The sequence below is a fragment of the Carcharodon carcharias genome, chromosome 20, assembly GCF_017639515.1.
Source record: "Carcharodon carcharias isolate sCarCar2 chromosome 20, sCarCar2.pri, whole genome shotgun sequence".
Taxonomy (NCBI): Eukaryota; Metazoa; Chordata; class Chondrichthyes; order Lamniformes; family Lamnidae; genus Carcharodon; species Carcharodon carcharias.
The window spans coordinates 81205867-81229279 of record NC_054486.1 but is presented as its reverse complement, the minus strand read 5'-3'; positions in this window follow the sequence as shown (position 1 = coordinate 81229279).

Genomic DNA, 23413 nt, shown 5'->3' with positions numbered 1-23413 from the left:
GCTGTTGGAGGGCTGGGGTCAGGGGAAAGGTTTGGGGGAGTTGGAGGAATGGGGATAGGTTGGGGACTTTTGGAGGGTGGAAGGAAGGTTAGGGGCTGTTGGAGGATATGGGGAGGTTGGAGGCTGTTGGAGGGGTGGGTAGGGTGGCTGAGGAGTGTTGGAGGAGTGGGATCATATGGCGTAGAAGCGTCACTTTTTTGCTGTTGGAATTTCTTATTTATTAATTATGTTTTTCCACTTTAGGCTGTAAATTCACAGTGTGCAACACAATTTGCCTGACAATTTCTGGGGCAAGGGGAAATAATTGAGTTAAGAGCGTATTGAATTTATGGACCTTGTATTATTCTTCTCTGAAAAATTCAGATCAACAATTCAATCTACATTTTCCTAAGCTGCTGGTTGATGTAAGATTGACAAATCTGCGGGATAAAGTCATTAGCATAAAAAGAGCAGATGCCATTTATGGTATAATGTGAGTTGGAGCCAGAGAAGTCAGAATGGTAAGGCTGTATTAGCTACAGAGTTGAATTATTTTGTAAACGTAGTGATTTCTTTGTAGGCACTTTCCTAACATCAGTTGACTGCTCTGTGACTAATTATCTTTCCAGAATCAGCATTGGGCCTCCAATTTCACCATTGCTAGGCAGATGTAATGTAAGAAAGACAAAACCTACATTTATACAAGAGGTATCATGATGTCTCAATTTGCTTTTCAGCCAATTAATTACTTTTAGGTTGTAGTCACTGGTATAATGTAGGCAATGTTATCAAATTGCGGAGCAAGCTCTAGAGTCCAATGGTTTACTCCTCCTCCTAATATGCATGTTCGTATGTCATTCTGGATGGATGAGATAAGCTAGATTTGACGGCCTTTGTCATCCATAATTATCTTGCGAACAGAGGGTGGAATCATGGCTGGAGTTCTGTTTAATTTGTTGCTAATGGAAGTTTACTGTGAGCAGGCTTTGTGGGCTCATAGTAAATAAGTAATTTTATCCTGCAAATGATTCTCAAAAGCCTTTTCCATTATCTTCAACCTTGTCCTTTTGTCTACTTACCTATTATCCCACTTTACCTTGATGCTTTTATGAGTTTTTTAAGGGTTAAATATTGTGATAAAGTTGTGTTAGATAATAGGTATTGAAAATATTTTGTAGTGAGAAGCAGCAATCAGAAGGGTATTCAGACTGGCTGATCAAGAAAACATAGTTACAAGCGTGAACCATTCAGTCTTTGTTGCCTGGCCTTTTAAAAGTTGTGTTGCATAGAGACACCTGAGGACTCCAATGCTTCTCGCTGACAGTGAAGGCCTATATTGTTCAATCATTTAAATTTGTTGCTCAGGAATCATTTGATCTCTCTACCCTGTGAGATTACTGATAAAATGGAATTCAATTAGACCCCTCCCATGAAATAATTATATTGAATAATATCATGCACCCAGGCCAGAGAAAGTTTTCTAATTCTTCTACAGAATGGAAAAAATCTTGTGCAGTTTATCTGGTTTCCATTTATTGAATCTTTCCCTCAAATACAAATTTACTGTCACCGTGTTCATGCGGTGCACTGTGCAGAACATGCTAATGAGGGTTGAGGCAGTCACCAAAATCAGTGTTGTTGTTTGCACAGTGTTATAAATAACTAATAGGATATCATCCTGTCAAATTAACAATATTGTATGATGCTGATAAGGTAAGATTTATACTCAGAGATAAAAACAAAAAAACTGCGGATGCTGGAAATCCAAAACAAAAACTGAATTACCTGGAAAAGACCTGCTGAGTTTTTCCAGGTAATTCTGTTTTTGTTTAAGATTCATACTCTCTGGTTTGTTTAAAAGTCGCAGTGGGATGGCCTATGGGAGGTGCAAGAACTAACATTGCATTATATCATTGTTGCTCTTAGTGTTAATGAGCATGCTACATATATATCGGAGGATATTTGTTACCAGATGCCAATTATGGGTGCCATCATTTTACTGGTGCCTTTTTGTGATTATTGAATTGATTGGTGAATCTTGAAAGGGAGGAAAATAATCATGCATGATTGAGGGGGAGGGTTACGTAGGAGTGTGGGGAATAAGGGGCCTGGAAAGAGGAGAAGCACCATGGCCCATGATTTCTCTCCCTGGCCCTGACCTCAGTTCAAGAGCAGCATCCACGCTGATGCTCAGGGCTGAGTGCAGTACCAGCATTGGCCACTGCTCCCAGTGGCACTTCTGGGACTGAAAGCTGCTGGCCCTCTGATTGGCCTACCTGCAGCTGTTAGAGGCAGGTTATCCATTCTTAAAGGGACGTGAGTCCTGACACCAGACAGTTAACTGTCTGATGGGCACAGCATCAGGTTGGGGCTCCCAGAAGTGCTGAGGGGTTGAGGGGGGAAGTGGGTGGATGGTTGCCCCTGGCTCTCCAGCCTCCTACCGGGGCCACTACAGCCTGCATTAAAGTAAACCCATGGGGCAGAATTTTCCCATTGGCTTGCTGGGGAGGGCCCCGCACATCCACGTGTAAAATGACACGCGGTGACATTGGGCAAGAGTCCTGATGTCACTGCGCACCATCGCGATATTTCACTGGGTGGGTGCACAATGATATCCACTGCGCGCCCACTATTAATTAACGGGCCATTTAAGGCCCCTGACTCACCAATCAATGCTGGTTTTTCGGCGCCTGTGCAATCTTCAGGTTGGTGCACGGGCGTAACGGGCAGGCGGGCAGGACACATTTGTATAAACCTCATCCACGGGTGGGATAAGAGGGCTCACTGGGGTCGCGAGTGTGCTCTCTCAAGTATTGATTTTTCAAAGTTATTGAAATCTGCCTGTGTGACCTGCAATACTTCAAAACGCATAACAGCTGCTTTGTTTGGATTCTTAACCTTCAGGTCAGCACTCTTCAGTGAGGAATCTTTTTTGGGCCCACAGGTTTCAGGAAGCCTTCCCATAGCCTGGGAATGGGAGCTGAACTCTCCACTGGACGCACCTCCTCTGAGGAAGAAGGGAGGGCTAGAAGGGGGAGGAGGCCAGGAGTGCACATTCAGCCTCCAGGGGAGCCACCTTCAGGAGGAGAGACGCAGGCACAAGGGGTGCAGGGCCAAGGAGTAGCCCAAGGTGGAAGGGGCTGCAGAAGACGCCACTATCCTGCTGCCAGGATTTACAGGCGGCGAAGCAGCTACCTCAATATGACTGACATGCAGTGCCGAAGGAGGCTCTGACTTTCAAGAGAGGCAGTCAATGATATCTGTCAGATGACTGGGCGTGAGATCTCCGCAAACTGTGTGGGTGGACACCACATGCCAGTGGCTCTGAAGGTCACAGTTGCCCTCAATTTCTATATCAGTGGCTCCTTCCAGGGGTCGTTGGGTGATCAGCTGTCCACACTTGTGTCAAGCAGGTTATAGACGCTCTGTTCAGGCACGCATTGACCTTCACCCACTTCCGTTAGGGCCAAGCAAGCCAGACACAGAGACCCAGAGGCTTCACGGTGATTGCTGGCTTCCCCCGTGTCCAGGGTGCTATATACTGCACACACGTGGCCATCAAGGCGCCAGCAGGTGAGCCCGGTGCCTTCGTCAACAGGAAGGGCTTCCACTCCATGAACGTGCAGATAGTGTGTGATCACAGGATGCTGATTCTACAAGTCTGTGCAAGGTACCCTAGCAGCTCCCCTGATACCTACATCCTCAGACACTCCCAGGTGCCGGGGCTCTTCAGTGCTCCAGCCCGGCTGGATGGTTGGCTGCTGGGTGACAAAGGCTATCCCCTCAGAAGTTGGGTCATGATGCCTCTCTGCCATCCAAGAACAGAAGCTGAACAGCGGTATAATAGGAGCCACACCTCCACAAGGGCTGTGGTGGAGAGAACCATCAATCTTCTCAAGATGCGCTTCCGATGCCTGGACTGCTCAGGGGGCGCACTGCAATACCCCTGAGATCGTGTGTCGGTGCTAGTGGTTGCATGCTGTGCTCTCCACAATCTTGCACTGGAGAGGGGGGAATGCAGTGGACGATGAAGACATCATTGCAGTGGCTGCAGTTGCACACGATGAGTCCAGCAATGAGTCTGAGGATGAGCGGGCACAGGGCGTGGACGCTGACCTGGGAATACTGCATGGAGGAAGGGACACCCGGGAGGCTTTAATCCAACTCTCCTTCAGCTAGCACAACACAGATGGACCTCCAGGACAAGCCTGGGCTGTAGGCTCCATACTCGATACCTAATGCCAAATTTGCCAGGTTAGGAACAATAACTAAGGGCCTTGTTAATAAAGCTGAATGTACCACAAAGCACTCTTAAAATTTTTGGAAACCATACACATGCAGAAGAAAAGAGGCACCCTCAGCCATGGTCACAAGTCTGAATTTAATATCACAAGCAAAGAAACTTAAGCCAAAAAAATGACAATGGTGTTCCAGTGCAAAGCAAATCATAAAGACCTCATCTTGGGCCAACACAAAAGTACCAGTAATAAAACTGTGGTGTGCCTAAAGTGCCTTATGTTTATGTTTCCGAGTGCTACATTTTGGTGCTGCCCTATTGCTGGGACTGGCATCTAAGATAGTCTGCTGACTCTGCTGTCCTGTTGGCCTTGATGACCTTGGCAGTCGTCTTCTGGCCTGTGGAGCCCGTGCTGTCCCCAGCTGGGAGGGAGCTGCCAGTTCCACAGCTGGCATCTCCCCAGTCGTCACAGCCTCACCAGATGCAACGATCACTGGCAGAGGGGCAGAGGAGCTGCCGCCCTCATCCAGGGCACCCTGAGAGGTGCCTGCAGAGATGCCAGGTGGCTGCTGTGCTGACTTGAGGTTGCTTTAGATCTCCCTGCTCACTGTGGATGGATGGGCACCGAGCTGGGAAACTTGATGCCAACACCATTTCCCACACTGGTACTGACCAGCTGAGGTCAATGCCAGTATGAGGGCTTGCCGGTCACAGCGCATTCCCAGGAAACCATGATGGGTCTCCTGGAGGAGCCTCTCCACGAGAGTCGCCACTCTCTCCATGGAGGATGCATGGCGCTTGGACATGTGGCTCATTGCTTCAGCGATAGTTCACATAGACTCCTCCACCACGGAGACCAAGCCAAGCATAGCCTCATGTATCTCCCCCAGATGCTCCCACACACCTGGCTGCATTTCCTGCCCCTGCTGCATTGCGGACGACTCCAGAGGCACACCATCAGGCACTGACTGAGCATGTTCCTGGTCCCCTGCTGTTCTTTGGCTACTGGCGCCATGGGCACTCTCTGTCTCTGCCAGCTCCTCTCGCGACTGTGAAGTGCCCTCACTGCTGTGCCCTGGGATACTAGCTGATGTTCTAACTCCCACCGAGGAGCTAGTATCTGCGCTGGTGCCTGCCTGACAGAGATGGGTTGATGCTGGTGTGACGTCAGGGCCCTCAGGTGTGAGAGGGGGCCTCTGCTGCTTCTCCTCCTGGCCCTGCTTCGATGATGCTGAAATGGAAGAACAAGGACAGTGGATCAGTTAACATGGAGACAATGACAAAGTGCATCCCTGTCCCCAGGATCATTATGTGCTCATCCTTCCATAAGTAATAGTCAAGCCACGTTGCAAGATTAAATCACTTAACATTCAGCACTGCTTTGGCTGTTGGGAGAACAATGCTAACCTCACTGCTGGGCATACATATCTGGCCATGGCACCTCAGCCTCACTGACACAAGTGGACCTGGTCGCATGGCGCCACTCCAAATCCAGGGCCTCCTGCTCAAACCGGCTGAGAATGGCTAACTGCGCCTGGCTGCTGCCATTCCTCACCTGCTCTGCCATGTTATGAGCATTCTTCTCCTGAAAATGAGAGAAGAGCATTGATTAGCGCAAATTGTACATGGACTCCATTCACGCATGGCCCACTCCAACCAGAGTGGGACATATCAGGGCTCCAGAGAGCTTCCTCACCCCACAGCTGCCAAACACTCACAAAAAAGTGCTCGGCCAGTTCCCCATCCCCCCCTTAGCCACATGCTGCCTACATCCCATTAGGCACCACATGATATATCCTTCCATAGCAAGGAGGTGCAAGCACGTGGAGCACAGAGGGCAGCAGATGATTCGTTGCCACGCCACCTTGAAGCTCCCCTCCCAGCATGTCATCACCCTGACTTGGACATGTCCTGCAGTTCAAGCACTGCGCCTAGGAGCAGCTCCTCCAGGTTGCCCCCAAAACAGTCATGTGGGTCTCCATGTACCACATGCTGTGGGCACAGAACCATCTCTTCACCACCCTCTCAGGCTGATCTTGGCATGGGCAATATCTGCTGGCCCGCTCAGCAAAGGACACATGCCGTCAATGATTCAGTGCAGCCACTACAGTTAGACTTGGGGGGGTGGGGGGTGGTGACACCAAGGAGAAAGCTGACCTGCTGGGTTAAGTGATCAATGCCAACGTTGTTCTTACCCTTCCAGAGCATAATAAGTTGTTGAAGCGCTTGTGGCACTGGATCCAGGTGAGCTGCACCACGCCGTGGGAGCTCACCACCTCCGCCACCTCCTCCCAGGCACGTTTCGTCATGTGGGGGGGGGCCCTTCTTCCCATCCTGGGGAATCTGTACCTCCCGCCGTGCTGCCACTTCCTAGAAGAGGGCAGCAAGCCAGTCAACGGAAAAACGGACACACCGCCCTTCGGCCTGGCCTGCCCCGGTGGCCTACCCTCCGGACTTGTGCCATGAACAATGCCCCTCTGCTGAGCCCTTCTACCAGCCATTGTGAACAGTCTTTCCAAGGTTGCCAGGCTTTCCTTTTATACAGGCCACTGGGTCACCATTGAACCCTTAATTGGCCCGCCTGCGTAAAATGGTGGCACAGTCCCGATCGCGAGTGGTCATTGGGCTTGTGCCCACTCCCGTTCCACCCCCCGCCATCCAGAAAATTCTGCCCATGATGTAAGTTGCATAGTCAAAAGACTACTTTATCATTTGGAGAAATAGCAGCAATAGCAGGATATTACTGTTCATAAAGTTCAAGGACAAATCAACACCCTTCACATCCAATTGCTTTCTTTTGAAGGTCAGTTATTGTTGTTATGCAGGTAATATAGTTCTACCTCATTACAACATTCATTCAGGTAGTCAAAGAGTGATTCAGTGGCATAATGCCAGGTGCATTCTGGTTAGCAGCTCAGCTATGCATTAGTCATAACATATCTGGTCTGCACAAAAGGGCAGGCCAATTGTTTGTTCCTCAGATTGCCCTTGAAAAAGCAAAAAGGAAAAAAAAATGTCACACTTAATCGGAATTAGTGTGCTAAGATTAAATTTACCACCCACCCCGAGTCCTAGTTCACTGTGCTGGACAAACCTCTTTTGTGACATCTTAGCTCCTCGATTGGATGAGTGGTATGAATGAATGGTTAGCTGCCACAATAACTAGATGTAGCCACATTTCAAAACTTGATCTCAAGCAAAAATTCTAATGAAAAAATCTGCCTTCTCCGTCCCAGCCGAAAATCTTTTCAAGAAGTCTAGCCCACTTCTTCCAAGCATTATTCAATGGTTTCTTTTCATTTACAGAAAGCATCCAGCACAGCCTTTCTGGCTAAATGGATGTCCTATTAGATTCCTGGATTACCTCTCCATCTGAATATAAAATTGAAATTTAGTCAAATATAAAATAAAAAGTCAGATATTTATTAGTAATCTAAGTATGCCATATAAATATAAGGTTCAAAACTATTGTCCATTCTGAAGACCCAGATTATTGTTTAATCAAGTTTGTTGTGTAAGCCTAAGCAATAACACAAAACTAGTAAGTAGTTTAATATATATGATAATAAAGTACATGTATCTCTAAAACTACATACAAAAATTCATTAAGTTGCCCGTCCCTAAGGCTCTGAAAAAATGGAAGAGATATAAAACATTTATGCTATAATTAGAATTCAAGACAGCCAAATCAACAGCATGGGAGGCTACTGATAGACTTTGCAACATCATATGCAAATGAGATGAAACAGCCTGAAATGTATGTCAATAAAATAGAACACTAAATTGTACAGTGTTTTGGGACTGAGTGCTGATTCTGTTTGTAGGACCGAATGGCTTGAGATCCTTCAGGGATTTGCCTAAAGTCGCAAAACACTGCAGCATAGTCATCTTTTCATATTATTCTGCGCTGAGGCTTCATCTGAGAGAAGATTGCAAATTTTTTAAGGTCCTTCCATAATCTGAATGAGGTCCCCAAACATCAACAGCATACACATATTGATTAACAAAACCTACTTCTACTTCACACAAAAAATTTAATTTTGCATGAAATATCATGCTTGATTGAAAAAATGAATGCAAAAAGCAAAAGGAACAGAAGGGTGTACATACCGTGTGATACAGAACTTTCTTTTCCAATTGAAAACAATACAACAACTATGTATGGCAAAGCATCCCTGGCCCAGCAAGGCTCATTCTTTTCTGGTTCTTGTACTTAAATTGGCATCCCAGGTATATTATGTAATTTTGACCTAGCATTTGGTGGAGCAGGGCATCTCGTGGCATGGCCCATTGACATGCTACCCATTTGTTACATATTTCCCTCGCCATTCGGCTGTGAAAAAATTTGCACAGCAAGTTGCTGGAAGTGCAAATTAATAATGGCAGTTTGAGTTCAACGGAGAATCTGGGACCTTTGTGAATGACTTAATTGACTGTCCATCTCCTTAACCAATGGGATTTTAAGATACAGAAAGAAAAAGAGGAGAAAAACTGTAATAGAAATACGATGCATTACAGCCAAATTAATTACAGGGAAACAAGTAAAGGAAAAGATTGGATTAGTAGAGAAAAAAAAACAAATGGGCATAAATGAACGTACTGTAATCTCTCCAGTCTGGAAAGCTATTGTTCAGAAACACCAGTTGTCAGGAAAGTTTTTGAGTAGACCCAATCAACTCGTCATCATTTTAAGTACAGCACTCTGGGAGCAGTAACATGAAAGATACAGTATTTGGATATATAAAACAATTTAATTACTGCTTTATAATGTTCAATCATTGTTTTATGTTTCTTGTAAATATTTATATCTACAATGTGTTTCAGTTCACACACCTGTGCTTAGGCATTCTATTGCCATTCTATAATCCAGAAAATTCTGAAATCCAGAAATGACTTGATCCCAAGCATTCTGGACTAGGCAGCTTACAATGTAGTAAGAATTTTTTTTTAACTTATAACTTAAAACTTAAAATTTTAATTTTTATAAGTCTCTAGAGACTCTGCAGTTTCAGTTGTTCCCTTTGTGTGGCTTGGAGTGGCTAAGTGGCAACGCATACATAAACCTCATGTTTAATGGGTTATTTTGTTATTAATTACCAGTCCTAACTTTCTGCAGCAAGTTTAATTCATGTTAACAGTTTAAATGCAATGATTTCTTGAAAGTCATGGGGAGGTTGACGGTGAAATCTTGTTTGTGCGAATCCAACAGCAGATCATCCAACAATCTTTTGATGATTCATGATTCATGACCTATTTCTCCCTCGCCTTAAATTCCTGGGATACTTCCACACTAATAGGGCCATGTCCATTAAACTTGCTGTTATTTTCTCAGCAAATTATGGAACATTATTTTAGTCAAATAAAAATAACACTCTGAAGACTATTTTACCTGTTGTTTGAATTACTTGTCTATAAAGGTTCATGTCAATATTAATGTATACACATTGCGCCTGTTTCAGCTAAGCAAAATAAGTGACAGCCATTCACTGACTCATTCCTCAGGGCAATACCTTGACCAATCAGGCTCAAGCTGCCTGGTTTAAATTTCAAACAATGCTTGGCCTTTAACTGTCAGTCACCATCACTGGTGCACTCTCTATGGCAACACCTGTACCAGAGTCCACTTGCCAACCAGTCAGCACTCTCTTCACAGTATTAAGTGTTATCTTCTCCCTATATTGGTATCCTTATGAAGTGTCCTGAAGAGTGCAAGACAAAAAGCTTTGACATGTCTCTTTTTTCAGTAATATTTAATATTTTTTTCTTTGTTCAAAACAATGAGGCAAAATGTAGAATTTTTTTGCTATTTCACACTCCAATCATATGCATCTTATGAAAAGTCCTCATTAAGCTTCGTTGTTACACATGGAGGATGAATGTTAGAAAGGTTTGCTGAGCAGAGTACTTACTTTTGATTTATACCTGTTGTAAGTAACAACATGTTCTCTGCTCTGATAAAGTGAGCCATGATGTGAGAACAATGGACCATATAATTTATTGGAAACAATTAAAAATATTGTGTGATTGTACTTATTTTGTGAATGCCAATAAGAAAATAAATGATGGAATTTGTTGGGATGTAAAAATCTGCATCCTAGCGTCTATCCTGAGAGTTAGTATCATTGGGCATTCAGAATGTCCACTGGGAGGAATCAACATCAGCTGGCATCTTGACTTACTCGACAGAAAAAGTACAGCCAATTGGGACTTGGAGAATGTATTAGGGGAAGCAGTCAACATCTTCTGGGACCCAAGTATAATTTGCGGAGTGGCGTTTATTGTTGAGGGATTTGTGTGACTGTTCAAGAAAGAAGTCAACACCTATCAAGGGGAGCAGACTGCACTCAGTCAGGGGAAATCAGGGAACTTACAGCATCTGGTAAAGCAGAACTGAGATTGTCCATCTGCCTGTGCCTGGAGGAAACTTCAATAAAGGAGTTCAGAGCTGAATGCTGGCTTTAGGGGAAACAGATAAAAAGGAACATGTATTTATTTATTTATTTGCTTGTGGTTTTCTTATGGTGTGCAGTAATGGATTAGATAATGAGATGTGTCTAATTACTGCTTGCAATAGTATTTTAATTCTTTAAAGTTCATTTGTGGAATGGGGGATTTGCTGGAACCACTGATATAGTGTTTGCAGTTAGACAGCTCCAGGAAAATGCCAAGAACAGAACATGAACCTCTACACCATGTTTATTGACCTGATCAAGGCTTTTGACACAGTTGGCCGTGAGGACCTTTGGGAGGTAATGGAAAAATTTGGCTGCCCTGGGAAATTCATCACATTGGTTTGATAGTTCCATGACAGCATGCTTGCGCGTGTCTTGGATGCTGGTGAGTCTTCTGACCCATTCCTAGTCATCAATGGATTTAAACATGGCTGCATGCCAATGCCAACCCTCTTCAGCATGCTTTTTTCTGCTACCCTCTCTGATGCCTTTCACGACGGCAATCCTGGCATCGAAATCAGATATCGCAAGGATGGAAAACTGCTTAATCTGAGATGACTCCAAAGCAAATGTAACCTTTGACAGACTTCAAACATCAGTATGGGTTGAAGAACAAGTCTGTCCACCAAACTCAAAATCTATAGAGCAATAATCCAGCTTACTCTGCTCTATGCATGTGAGACTTGGACCAGTGTCATGCCAAGAAGTTCAACCACTTTCACATGAGCTGCCTTCAGGAGCTTCTGAAGGTCAGGTGGCAGGACAGAATACCAAACACAGAGGTGCTCCCCCGACCACAATTACACAGACAGTTTGGCTGGTCAGGTAGCCAGAATTCCTGACACTTGCTTACTAAAGCAAATCTTCTATGGAGAGCTTGATTCTTGGGTGCGCTCTCATGATGGTCAAAGGAAGCACTACATGGACACTCTGAAGGCTTCACATAGGAGGATTGATATTGCATTCGAGCCTGGGAGAAATTTTCCCAGGATCACTGAACCTGATGCAACCAAATGAAAAATGGTACAGCCTCCTTCAAAAGCAAGCACATATTTTTCATTACACTCCTGACTTGTGCCGAATAGTGATGCATCAGCTTACTCTCAATCATCAGAAAAGTGACAACAAGCGGAAGATGGAGACAGTTGCAGTGGATTTTAACCATAACATTTTAAGGAACTGGTATGTCAGCGAGGACAGGCATGATGTGGACAGGATGTATGCAACTGCACCTTAGACTGGTTGGCATTTTTGGAGGGTAGAAGAGGGAAGGTTGAAGAGAAAGACATTAGAGAAATTGACTACAATTTCTGTAGATGTGGATGCAGCTACATCAAGAGTCAAAAATCTCAATAAGAAAGGACACAACAACCTGCTCAATTGGTTCCCCTGCCACTGGATTCAGTGTCCACTCCAGCTATAAGAGCACATGAAATTGGAGCAGGAGTAGACATTCAGCCCCTTGAGCCTGCTGATTTGATTGTGGCTTCAACTCTACTGCCTGCTCCCCATAAGCCTTGGTTGTGGCTTCAGTGTGTACAATCTACAGAATACAATGTAGCAATGTGCAATCATCGAGGTTATTTCAACAGCGTTCGGTTCCCTTGTGACCTCTGCCACTGGGAAGAGCACACTGTGGCTACAGTGTGCACAATCTGCAGGATGCATTATAGCAACTATCCAAATTTAATTGTTCCCTTCTGTCTTAATCCCGTGGCCTGTGTAATCAAGAAGGTCAAGAAAAGCAATGCCACAGGAACCTCACTTCCAAGTTCCCATCCAAGTCACATTCGATCATTATTTCAACATTTGTCACATTTCTATCATCGACACTGGATTAAAATCCTGGAATTCCCTCCCTACCAACATCATAAGAGCTTGAAGAAATTTAGCAGTGGCGGCCCTCAACCGATTCAGTGAAAATTTGAAGTGTGCAACAAATGAGGCCTTGCTAGTGTCAGCTACACCTCGAGAACAAGTTAAAAAAGTTAGTGAAGCTGGTAGATGTGAGACACTTGGCTTATTTTGATTAGTGGAATGATGATGGCAATTTTAAAAGGGAGAGAGATGATGTTCGAGGAAATGTGAACTAGTATGGGAGTATTTGGATGGTTAGTGACTAAGAGTCAAGTGGGGGGAGGATCAAGGAAGCAACAGGTGACCAATGGAAGACATGAACTTGGAGAGGACAGGGAGCGATGGGTGAGAGATTGCAGAGTGATTTGGGGCTATAAAAGGAGGCAGAGGGTGGAGATAGAGTGGTCAATGAAAGATTCGGGGGCAGCATCTACGTAGTCTTGGCCTTGGAGTGAAAGCAGACCAAGAGCTCTTTGCACTTGGTTTAAGAGATGAAGGGGCTAGGTTAGGTCAGTTGTCAAGTGTGTGTGTTCAGAATAACACTAGCAGTGTGGGTTCAATTCCCATTCTAGCTGAGGTAGACTTTGGACCTGCCTCCCCACCCCACCCCTGAGAGTGGAAAGCAATTGCAAACAACCATTGGAAAACAAAGTCAAGGAAATGGCTCAGGATGAAGCACCAACAGACAATGAGCCAAGAACTGGATGTCATGAAGATATTAATGTATATAATATTATTGGAAATTTTTTTATAAATAGAGGTTTAGTCTATGTTTGTGCCTGTGAGTGTGTGTGTGTGTGTTAATTGGATTAAAACCAGCTAGTCTAAGTGCTTTGATGTATAGTAGTTTTGAGATGTAAACAGCAAGGCAAAGAGTACATTTCCATCTTGTTGAATAAACCATTGAAAGACTGGGGATGAAATCTTGCACCTAGCTAGGAGACACCAAGCAATATGTTTATATTACCAATACAATTGGTACCATGAAAGGGGTTTTATTGTTAAAAGAGGTGGAGTTCAAAGGGGCTGGTGATACAATGAGAATTTGCATTCAAAGGGAAAGGCTGAGTATAACAGAAAGGAGTTTGTATGAAAGGCAGAGGCATGTAATATCTAAGTAGCTGTAAGCCTACAACTGTCTGCAAATGAATCAAATTGAAAAGAGCCTCACTTTGAATTCATATGGTGAAAAATGCTTTGCCTGGTGTCTAAGTCTATTGGTTATTATTGCCTTAATTTTGGGATTTGTTAAAAAGTTATGATAGTAGTAAGTTGTAGCCATGTGTATGTGTTTAATTTGTTGTAAATAAATAAATGTTTCATTTAGTTTGATATAAAAACCTCTCGAGAACTGGTGGTCTTACTACTGAATTTAGAGCTGCAACTCAAAACATACCAATTGAAAATACAGGTTATGACAGTTGTTCCTAAAGTTTCCCTCTGGGATTTTAAGTAACAACCTTTACCAATTGCTGTATCATAACACCTGCCTTCAGGCAAAGCATGCATGAATGAATGAATAAATTAGAGATGAAGTGTGGGAGAAATGGATTTAGTATGGAAAATAGGAACTTTGGGTTGTCTTTGCCCACTGCCAGACCCCTTAATGTTTTGGGTGAGCAGAGGAGATTGGTGATTCTTGATATAGCTGAAACAGATCTAGCAATAAATGGCTATTTAAGTAAAATGGGTCTAGTTCAACAACATAAACATATATAAGGAAAAATGCGAAGCTCTTCAAACAAAAAAATTGAAAAGGACTTTCTTTTGTACAGTAAAACCAGGGAAAACTTTGCCAGATCACTCATTTTTAGAGTTATATTAAAATAAAAGGTTCTGTGGCAAATGGCTTTTTGCTGCCACCTTCTTCCTCTTGTCTTCCCCATCATCTTATTGCACTTTATGCAACCCCTTTAATGGCAGCTACCCTTGGACCAGATGCTATTAGTCATTGCTGATATCAAAGCAACCGTGCGTACAGACTCTAGTGCCAACTCTGATTCAGCAAACTGGTAGATTCAAGTTGCAATTTTCTATCGGTGCCTGAAAGATGATAGGAGCAAAAAGGTGGAAAGCAGTTGTTTCCTTTACTGCTGCCAGCTGTCCTGTTCTTCTTGTGGGCCCAGTCTGCAGACCACCTTGAACCAAAATGCAGAGCTCAGTAACTGCAACTTTACCTAGCTTGAGTCTTATCAAACAATGGGGCCGAAAACAAGAGTTTGGGAATGTTCTGGGTCCCAAACCCACCCGTGGGATACTGGTTGGAATCTTTACCAGGGTGGCTCCTTAATTGGCACGGAGAGAGTTTCCTTGTCCTATTAAGGGTGGCGGGCAGCCTCTTGAAGCTGGATGGCCAATCAGAGGCCTTCAGGCTTTAGAGGATCACTTGGATGCAGTAAAAATGTTAGTAACTAAGAGGGTGCATGTAGTAATTGTAGCTTTAAGAAATGTAGTGACTGTAGCTTTAAGACTTATTGTGTTGTATAGTATCACGTGACAGTGTGAACAAATCAGCTCTAATCAGAGGGAACCTCAGAGTGGGAGTTCTTCTTCTAGTTGTGAAGTTTGATAGAAGCATGTAACTGCTGCTGCAGCCTGTAAATAAAGTTTGATGTTTCTAATGAGAAACCTGTCTGAAGATTAAAGTCCTTAACCAACTGGTGACAAGGATAATTTGAGTCAGGCATTGTCCCTCACCCAGTGACTGTGAGTATCTTGTTTAAAAGGAAGAAAAGGAAGATATGCTCAGCAGATATGCCACATTTTAGCAGGATTGACCCTTTTGAGCCATCCATGGAGGATTAGTGTCAATATGTAGGATGCTTTGGGTTCTATTCCCAGGCAAACAAAAAATGGGGGAGGAAAAGAGGAGAGCAATCCTTCTAAGCATTTGCAGAAGTAAAGCCTATAATTTAATCCAAAGTTTGACAGCCCCGAACACCCCTGATTCGAAGATCTTTGGTGAATTGGTAGACCTCATTAAGGGACACTTTCAACCCAAGCCCTCAGTTAACATGCAAAGGTTCAGGTCTAATTCAATATTCACAGCCCCAGAGGAGACCATTATGACATACGTGGCAAAATTGAAACAACTGACTGAACACAGTGATTTTGGGAAGACCCTAAGTGGCATGCTCAGGGATCATTTGGTCTGTGATGTGCAAAATGATGCCATTCAATGACGATTATTAGCTGAAGTAAACCTTGACTTTAAAAAAAGCATTGGAAATAGCGCTTGCGATGGAAAGCGCCAAATGAGATATGCAGGCTATACAATGTGCACAAAATGGTGCCATTTTCTAGTTAGGGCAGGAATGGACAGCCGGGTGTGGCGCAAAAAGCCGGGACTCCACTGTGAAGTGGGAGACAGTCCCCGCTACCCGAAAATTTAAAATAAATACAGGAAACAGTTGAGCAGCAAATTTGAAAATGAATTGTTACCAATGTGGAAGCAATCATGCTTATGAAACTTGCCATTTTAAAGGGGTGGAGTTCTATTTTTTGCATAAAAGAGGGCAGATACTGAAGAATTGTAAAGCAAGATTGAGACAGACTCCCAGGCAGCAAACTAAGTTAATCGAAGTACATAATGTGAGGAACCAGAAACCGTCAATCCTGATATTTCCTCCCTATTTAATGTGAAAGTAGGGAAGATAGAGCCAATCGCTGTTACTCTGCGGGTAAATGGAAAACCTTTAATGATGGAAATGGACACTGGTGCTTCAACCACTGTAGTGGGAGAGCACACCTTCAATATTTAAACAAGGGTACTCAACAATTGAATATGGAACAGAGTTCAGGTAAATTGAAAACTTATACTGGCAAAGCTATCCAAGTGAAGGGTATTACTACTGTATTTGTTTATTATAAGCACCAAACAGCACAACTCCCAGTGATGGTAGTGGAAGGCGAAAGACAAGCCTTCTTGGTTGTGATTGGTTGAAAAAAATTAAACTAGATTGGTCTGAAACTTTCCAGCCACGAGCAGGAGGACTGCCAGGGATGCTAAAGGAATATAACAAGGTTTTTTGAGACAAACTGGGAAGAATCAAAGGCCAACAGGCTAAGATCTACATTGGCTCGGAAGCTACTCCTCATTTCTTTAAAGCAAAGCTGGTGCCATACGCTCTGAGGGAGAAGGTTGACACCGAATTGAAATATTTAGAGAGGTTGGGGGGGTCATACAGCTGGTTTAATTCTCAGAGCAGGCAGCATCTTTAGTTCCTGTCTTAAAACCAGATCAGACCATCCAGATTTGTGGGGACTATTAGCTAACAGTAAACAAAGCTGCCAAGTTGGACAAGTACCCTATCCCCAAGATTGAGGATTTCTATGCTAAATTAGCAGGAGGAACAACTTATACTAAACTAGATATGAATCCCACGTATCAGCAGCTGGAACTGGATGATACCTCCAGAGAGTTTGTGACCATAAGCACCCGCAAAGAGTTGTATCAATGCATGTGTTTGCCCTTTGGCATTTCTTCAGCCTGTGTGATTTTCCAGAGGACGATGGAGAGTTTGCTGCAAGGACTACCTCAAGTCATGGTCTACCTGGATGACGTCCTAATAACGGGGTTCATGGAAGCTGAACAATTGGCTAATTTGGAAGAAGTCTTGAAACAATTTTTGGAAGCAGGAGTATGCTTAAAAAAAGAGAAGTGTACCTTTCAGGCAAGCAAAGTCATTTATTTGGGCCATCGGATGGATGCCCAAGGGTTACACCCAGTAGAAGAAAAAGTTAAAGCTAATAAGGAGGCACCTTTGCCTAAAAATGTCTCTGAACCCGTCATTCTTAGGTATGACTAATTATTATGGCTGATTCCTACCCAACATATCAACGGTCCTAGCCCCTCAGCACTCATTATTGAAGAAAAACCAATGTTGCATTTGGAGGTCATCCCACGAAGAAGCCTTCCCGAAAGTTAAACAACTCTTGCACTCTTCAAACTTGTTAGTACACCACGACCCGACAAAGGAACTGGTACTAACCTGTGATGTGTTCCCCTATGGGGTGGGAGTGGTACTATTACACAAGCTGTACGATGGTTCAGAAAGGCCAATAGGCTACGTGTCCAGTACTCTTGCCACGGCTGAAAAAGAGTACTCGCATATCGAGAAAAAAGGATTATCTATTATTTTCAGAATTAAAAAATTCCATCAATACATACATGGCCGACATTTTACGATAGTATCTGACCACAACCCACTCTTGGGTCTGTTCAGTGAAGAAAAATCTATCGCTCCCATGGCTTCTGCACGGATTCAAAGATGGGCTCTAATTTCATCCACATGTAAATACACTTTTGTGCACCAACCAGGGATGCATATAGCCAATGATGATGCTCTAAGTCCTCTTCCTTTGCAGAAGGGCAATGAACATGTCCCAATTCCCCAAAAGATCGTATTCATGATGAATTTCATGGACTCCTCACCAATCTATACAAAGCAATTAAGAAACTGGTCGAATCGTGATCCAGTCCTGTCCAGAGTGAGAGACCAAGTGTTGAAAGGATGGTCCCAGGAGCCAGTCCTTGATGAATTGAAGCCATTTTTCATTTGAAGGAATGAATTGAACACCAAGATGGTATCCTGTTATATGATGCGCAAGTAATTGTTCCTTCACAAGGAAGCGAACCACTCTTAGCAGAGTTACACAGCGCACATCCAGGAATCTCATGAATGAAAATGATTGCGCAAAGTTATATTTGGTGGCCGGGCATGGATGGTGATATCGAGAGGGTTGTTAAACACTGTATACAATGCCAGCAAATACAGAAGTTACCTGTTGCGACCCCACTGCATCTGTAGCAATGGCCTGGTAGGCCCTGGGTGAGACTGCACATAGATTATGTCGGTCTTTTTCTAGGCACCATGTTCCTACTAATAATTGATGCACATTCCAAATGGCCAGGTGTGTACAAGGTTAGGTCGCCAATGTCAGGTGTGACTATAGAAAAGTTACACCAAAGCTTTTCGTAGATGGATTGCCAGAAATAATTGTCTCAATGTACTGCATTTACTAGTGCTGAATTTCAAAGATTTGAGAGTCTAAATTGTTTCAAACACGTTAAGGCTGCACCATATCATCCGCCATCTAACGGATTAGCTGAGAGAGCAGTACAGACTTTTAAAGCTGGGATGAAAAGATTATCAGTAGGATCATTGGAGACTAAACCTTCATGTTTCCTGTTTCACTATAGAACAATTCCCCACGCTACTAAAGGTTCAACACCTTCAGAGTTAGTTATGTAGTTATGCCTTCAAACGAGATTAAGCCTGGTACTTCCCAATTTGGAGGGGAAGGTGGAGATAAGTCAAGGGAATCTAAAAGTGACTCATGGTTTGCATAGTCATGAGTGAGAATTTGCTGTTGGTGAAGCAGTAAATGTATGAAACTTTGATGGTGGATTGAGTTGGTTACCTGGTGTAATAGTTTCTGTGACTGGACCCTTGTCGTACAATGTAGAAGTGGAGGGCCGGATCACCCACAAGCACGTGGATCATTTGGGAAGAAAGGAGATACCCCAACAAAATGATGTTCCAACTGTAACCATTGTAGAACCCATGGTGCCTATTGAAATTGTCCAACTGTGGATAGACATATCAGATGTCTCTGTCAGAGTAGGTAACACTGAAATGCCTGTGCCTAATGAGGTACCTGATGTTGTCATGGTTCCAGATAATGTGGATCTTGTAAGAAATTTGAAAGCTGTGCAGCTACGATGTTCCACCTGGATCAGGAGACCACCTGATATATAATTCCATGACCCATATATATATTTGTAATGCCATGAAAGCAGGTGTTATTATAAATACAAACTGTACAAAAAATTTAAAGAAAGAGGAATGTAGTAATTGTAGCTTTAATGAATGTAGTGACCGTAGCTTTAAGACATATTGTGTTATATAGTATCACATGACAGTGTGAACAAAGCAGCTCTAAGCACGGAGAACCTTAGAGTGGGAGTTCTTCTTCTAGTTGTGGAGCTTGTTAGAAGCATGTAACTGCTGCTGCAGCCTGTAAATAAAGTTTGATGTTTCTAATGAGAAACCTGTCTGGAAAATCAAGTCCATAACAGCGCATCAATATCTTAAAAGTTTAATTTAAAACCAAGGGAAGTAGCCAGCCCGTCGTGAGCTTCAGCACCTTGATCCTTTTTTTGGGTTCCCGCTTCCAGGCAGCTAGACTGCCCATTGTCAGCCTCCATTACCTACACTTAACAAAGCACTTAATCAACCTAATGGCTTGCATGCCTCGTGGGGGCTGGCAGTCTTGCCGAGCCTTGAACCTGCTTCGGCCAATATTGCCAATGTTGGGTGGACCCATAATATTTGGGTCTCATTCCTGACCTCGATGAGGCCCAAAATTCAGCCCTGGAAGTCCAATTGGTCTTCAGCAGCAGTGCAAAATGGATAATCTGCAGCATGTTTCACATCCTTGACTTCAATGGAAAAGAATATCGAGCATGGTATGAACCAGGCTACCAATTCTCTACTGTCCTTGTGGTGCCAATGCTAAGGATCGTTTTCACTCCCACTGTTCTTTGGTCAGCTTCAGGTGGTGTGGGTATGGATTTGACTGGCATTATGCCAAATCTCCCGTAACTTGGAAGCTTCCTTGCAGCAATCTCCTCAACCTGCTCCTCCACAGTGCTATATGGCTTCAAAGTCTTTAGCTTTAACTGCTGAAAACAATTCTTTATAATCTTTATAACCTGAAGAAGGGTCGAAATGTCAACTCTGTTTATCTCTTCACAGATGCTGCCAGACCTGCTGAATTTTTCCAGCATGTTCTGTTTTTATTTCAGATTTCCAGCATCTGCAGTATCTTGCTTTTATCTTTATAATCAGAATTGTGCAAGCAATAAGTCAAACATGCCCATAAAGCAAACAAAATACACATTCAAAAATCATTAATTTCAGTTCTGTTGATCCCAGAAACTGCTATATGCAAGTTCAAGATTCACTGTTTTCATTTGGACAGCTGGGCTATATTGATCCATTACGTGACTTGGTGCAAGTACCCTGACTGTACAGACTGGGTGAATGGTGAGGCCACAGTCCAACACAGCAGTAACGTGACCTCAATACAGATAGTTGTGCTAATTACCTCTATCCTCTATAAAGACAGCCAATGACAATCTATTTGCCTAACTAGGGATTTAAAATGTATGGATTCCCTGCAGATGTTTGTTCCAGATATGCTTGACTACACTGAGAGCAGATCATTGATTTCAGGGTCAGGTTTGACTGTTCCTCTGATTTGACAGCAGGGGGCAACATGCCTGAGACTAGGGATGGGTCAGAATTGATGATGAGCATGGGAAATAGGGGGTGAGGAACAGAGATGTCAGGATTGTAAACTTGAAAGCAGTGAACGAGTGGTAAGATAGAGGAAACTGCCAGAATTTGAGGAGAGTGGAATGGCTGAATGAGTGGTCACCAATAGTGGAGCGGAGAGACCTGAAGTAAGGAGAAGTTGAAGGAATGGTGTGTGTATGCAAAGACTTAAGGCAGAAGGAAGTAGGGTGGTGCAAACCCATGGGGAGAATTGTAGATTTGGACAAGAATTTTGAAGTCAGTATACTGGGAGACATGGGGGAACCAATGCAACTTGGAGAGAATGGGATAATGGATTGTGTGACATTGTTCAGGTGACAAAATGGGCTGCAATCTTTTGGGTCAGTTGAAGATTATGGAGTGTTGGTGCTGGAGCCCAGCCACAAGGGCATTTTGGATGTCAAACGTTGACGAAGGTATGAAATTGCTGAACTCAATATTAAGTCCGGAAGGCTGTAAAGTGCGTAGTCAGAAGCTGAGGTGCTATTCCTCCAGTTTGTGTTGAACTTCACTGGAACAATGCAGCAGGCCAAGGACGGACATGTGGGCATGTGGTCATGACCTAGACCTCCCTGTCACTTGCCATTTCAACACCCTGCTCTCAACAATTTCAGATCATGAACTGTCTCCTCCATCCCCACCCCCTTTCCGATCCCCCTTTTTCCAATAATTTATAAAATTTTTACAACTATATATTTTTTCTTTTCCCTCCTATTTTAAAATTTATTTCAATCTATTGTTTCATCTCCACCTTTTAGCCCATTTCGATCCCTTCCCCTCACCCCACCCGCACTAGGGCCATCTGCCACTAGCTCGTCCTGCTTGCTTCCCTTAATGTCCCCGTTAGCACATCCTTTAGATAATATCACCACCATCAACACCCCTTTGTCCTTTTGTCTATGGCATCTTTGGCAGTCTCTTCTTGGCCTCCACCTATCACTGGCCCCCTATCGAGCTCTCCTGTCCCACCCCCTTCTACCAGCTTATATTTCACCTCATTTCTATATGTCTTAGTTCTGATGAAGGGTCATACGGACTCGAAACGTCCATTGTATCCCTCTCCACTGATGTTTTCACACCTGCTGAGTTTTTCCAGGTATTTTTGTTTTTGTTTTAGTTTCTAACAAGTTGGGTGCAGAGAACATCTGTTTCAAGCAGAATTCAATTGAAATTCTGTGTGCTGGCTAAAAGAGCTTACCAAACTTGATAACTGAAGGATGCTACTGACAGTGAGTTGGACTTCTGGAATAGCCAAGCTGAGAGGAGCAAGTTCCTAGGTCCAAAACTCCAGAGTTTTGATTCCAGGAGAGTTCTGACCTGAGATGACTATGCTTAAAGACCCTTGTGATGCTTGTGTTGAACTGGGAGTCTAATACCATGGGATTGTTGGAGGAGATGTGAAGGGAAAACCTTACCAGAGGTAAGCAGAAGCCCCAAGAAATCTCAACTATTATACGAACCTTTGAAACAGTACTCTGACCAAATGGTTAATCGTTCAATTTCTGCTGAGTCTCTGAGTTGAGTTTTTTGGGGTACAAGTCTAATGGGTGTAGAAGAAAATTTGAGTTAAGATGTTCAGTTTAAAATCTATGTACCTTTAATACCTTTAACATAACTCATTATTTAAGATGGAATGTAGATATTAATATTCATATTCTTTGATTTTGCTGTAGTAAAATTATCTTGTTTTAAACAGCAAACCTTGTGGCTTAATTCTTTTAGTAAATATCTGGTTTTCATATTTCAAAATAAAAAATAAAAACGTTAATGGCCTCTATCAAGATTATAAAAAAAACTAAAGCAGGAGAAGAATTTGAAACAGATAATTGAAAGTCTGTTTAAAAACAAAAGTTTGGAATAGAAAAGAAGAAATTCCATTTGAAGCTGTGTTTATTTTATCTACTTTATACTGAATAAGAAAGAGCCATGCCTTTTTGGAATTAGAGGGATTAATGAATAAAACAATGAGTTCAGTAAGATTTTTTCCGTAACTGAATACTGGTTGCAAATTTGTTTATTCAAAGGCCACACAATAAATCAGGCTTTCATTAATAAAATTACAAAATTATAAATTAACATAACCAAGAAATAACCTCATCCCAGGAATTAGATGATACATAAATCACAGTTGCAAAAATTGGGTAGCCTTTTATTATCTGAATCCAAAGTGAGATCATACAATAATGGAATCACACAGTCACAGAACGGTTACAGCACAGAAGGAGACCCATTCAGCTTGTTGTCTTTGTGCTGGTTCACCGAAGGAACAATTCACCTAGTGCCACTCCCCCACTTTCTCCCCATAGCCCTGCACATTCTTCCTTTTCACATAATCCAATTCCCTCTTGAATGCCTCAGTTGAACCTGCCTCCACCACACTCTCAGTCCATGCATTCCAGATCCTAATCACTCACTGTGTGAGAAATGTTTTGCCTTGTGTCACCATCGCTTCTTTTGCCAATTACCTTAAATCTGTTTTCGATCTTTCCACCAAATGGGAACAATTTTTTCCCTGTCTACTCTGCCCAGACCCCTCATGATTTTGA